At 43.0% G+C, this 3226-nt stretch overlaps 1 pseudogene; it reads left to right on the top strand.

Annotated features, from left to right (window-relative positions):
• Positions 1–1443: 1443 nt before the first annotated feature.
• On the top strand, positions 1444–1528 carry LOC111757537 (U6atac minor spliceosomal RNA; annotated as a pseudogene).
• Positions 1529–3226: the final 1698 nt, after the last annotated feature.

Below are 3226 nucleotides of genomic sequence, written 5' to 3'. Positions count from 1 at the left end.
TTCTGTTTTGTTTGATTTTATTATGTGTAATGGTATGAACAAGACATCATAGTAGCCATTGCTGATTTAATATCATTTTGCTGTGAAGTCCTACCATGCTTTTGTTCTTCTATTTCCATTGGTTCTATCATGTTGGGTCTTATTGTTTTTAATATGTGTGACAGTGTAAACAAAGTTAAAAATTATCACAGAAAGAGAATGGACAGGAAGTCACACTCACCACCAGGACCAATGTGACTGGTAGTAGCCAGTTTCCAAAGCTTCTAAAAATGCAGCCCAGCTGTGAAGGCAAACCCAGTTATGACTCCTGACCTTGGATCACTGTGAAAGTTTTCTTCCTCCTTCCAAGTAAGCCCCTATTTCATGTACAACTTTAGGAAGCAACTTTCTGCTCTGTGCAACCATTGTATGTGCACTAGTATAACTGAATCACATAGCTTTGTTTTCATTATAAAGTGGCAGATGCTTCACCTGTATATCACCAGAACACACAGACAAACAGACTTCATTTTCTCAAGCTTGTCTGAAAGCACATGAATACACTCATGTCACTGCCATTCTGAGACAAATGTACAGCTCTCGCATGTAAGGCGATGAGCTCCTGATAACTTGTCAACTCCGACAGAATCTTACATGCATCAGTCAAGGCAGGGCTCTCTTATTAGCAATATTTAGCCCATGAAGTAATACAAATGTCTTCACTGGTCAAACTCTATGTGCATTGCTTCACATGCAAATTAGAAAATAGTTCACTAAACACAAATAATCTACACTGAGGCAGAGAGCTCCATAAAATGGAGAGAACTTAAAATTATAACTCCAAATAACATTAAATAAGTATTTTCTGGTTCCTGACTTACCCAATAACTTTCTAATTTCTTTTTAATAAAAACGGATAGGTTAGAAGCCCCTCTCAAGACTTCTTACAGAACCAGAAGCTTTCTCCAAAAGCAGCTATTACTTGTTTGCAAGTATGGCTGGGATCAAGGAATATGTGGCTGGCACTGACAATTTATGCTTTTACTACCAGGGAAACTGATGCTGAGAGTATTTGTACTCTGAATTTTAATGTCCTTCACTTGAGGCAGTTTGGAGTTGCTGCATTTAATCACTTGTGATGCAATGTTTTGACTCACAGATTGATAAATCCTGGGGGAAAGCCCTTTAGGAAACTCCTCATACAGCCATGGTACAGTTAAGGGGGTCACAGGAACAGTCCTCTCTCTAGTCACGGTGAGTCTATGAGGAAATGGGGTCCCTGGCCGGGTCAAACAGGTTACGAATGGGGATGGGCATGCATGAGTTACTGAGTAGATTCTCCACAGCACAGACAGAATCCCCCTAAAAGGTTGAATGGACCTCCAACATGTCCACATTGAGATCACTAGACATGAAAACTGACCTCTAAGGAAAAGAAGGAGCAAAGGAAATGGTCCTGGACTAGCGTTGAGAGGAGAGGATAACACTGCCCTGGACAAGGATGGTGGAGGCCGTTGGGCTGAGAACACACAAATGGCCTGGACTTTTCCTTCAATCCCCATCTCTAGCTGGTCCATTCCAAACTTGTGCAAATCCTCCCTGTAAAACAGGTCTCAAACCTGCCCCTTCCTCTCTATTTCTATTATCAATATGTGGTTATGAGCATAATCATTTCCTGCAGAGGGGTTACTTTATCCACCCATCAAAGCTCTTTAATACTCTGCGTGATCTGGGACATAAACATAACCCCAGAACACCCTCACTGACTGTCTACAAAGGTCCCATCATATACTGCCAAGTTCCTCTTCCACACAGCCCTGGAAATCATACAGAAATTTTGATGCACATATGACTATTTTCCTGAATGTAGCCATGGTAACTGTCATTAGATTGTCACAAGGGTTCCTAATGGAAAAAGCTGAGGACTACCAGTCTACATGACCTCTGGTCACTAGCTTGGCATACAAGGTCACCCATGGACTTCCTGCCTTCCCGTCACCTGCTGCCCCACTGTGGGTGCTAAGTACACATAATGTTCCCTATCCCTGCGACTTGGACAGCCATAGCCCCTGCTCTCCAGTGTTCACACGGAAAATTGTTATCATTTTTCACTGTCACTTTCCTGGGAAAAAACTTTGACACTTGCAATGAGTAGGCAGAATTAGTGATATCCCCTTCTGTATTCCCACCATGTCATTTTTACATTTCTGCTAAGTCATTTGTTGTTGTCAAAGTATCTATTTACGTGTCAGTTTTTCCACCCAATCATGAATGTCATGAGAGCAACAATCGTGACCTCGTCATCTCTGCATGAAGCCTGCCTTATCAAAGTGGAATATGAGGGACCTACCTTCCTGCAAGTACTCTAAAAGTCCTACGAATGACTAATTGTGGTCCTGTACTATAAGACTTTACATAGACTGTCCAGGGTGGGGGATTGTCTACATTACTTTTCTCTCCCCACTAAGACAAAATACCCAATACCCAAAGTTAAAAGTGTATTCAGCTCATGGTTTGTAGAGGTTTCAGTCCACAGACAACTAACTGCTAGGCAGGGTCACAGCAGAAGGACATCACAGAGGAGGACCAGCTCCTGGTGGGCATAAGGTAGCAAAGCAGGTAGGGGACCTCAGCGACCTTTACACACCTTTTGTGCTCTGCCTCGGCTGCCAGGCTTAGCCTGGTGTCCAACCTATCAGTGAGCTGACCTGGTCATCACCCAGCATCATCCCCTAAATCCAGCCTCCTCTGTAAGAGCCCCACTTATGATTTCTAAAGGCTTTGTGGGGTTATCCAGACACAAACCAAAACAGGGTCTGCATTTCATTTGTAACGATTCAAAATTGCCAGGTTAAAAAAATCCTTACCTGTGATAATAAGGTTTTTGGTATCAAAACAAAACATAAGATGCCCTTGTCTTATTCACCCTCAGTATTTTAACTTCAGAAACAGAAACAAAGCCTTCCCTTGGGAAGAGAAGCAATTTTGAAATCATGTAAAACCAATTCTGAAATTCAACTGAGTCACTCTGAAGATACATGATGTTAGCCTGGTTACCGGTATGGAATGCTGTGAATGCTTGCTGCCTTCTGAGGAAAGCCTCCCAAGAAGGTGGCCTGGAGATGGTGACATGGCCTGTGAGTGGAGGCCTGCATTCCAGCTGCTCCTCCATGAGCACCAGCCTCCTCCCTGCCCATCTCACTATGTCGTCACATGAGGACCTAAAATGACAGGGCAAACATACTCC

Source organism: Cavia porcellus, unplaced genomic scaffold (assembly GCF_034190915.1).
Source record: "Cavia porcellus strain 051 isolate PalLab524CR breed Dunkin Hartley unplaced genomic scaffold, mCavPor4.1 scaffold_1, whole genome shotgun sequence".
Taxonomy (NCBI): Eukaryota; Metazoa; Chordata; class Mammalia; order Rodentia; family Caviidae; genus Cavia; species Cavia porcellus.
This window is presented reverse-complemented; position numbering and strand designations above follow the sequence as displayed.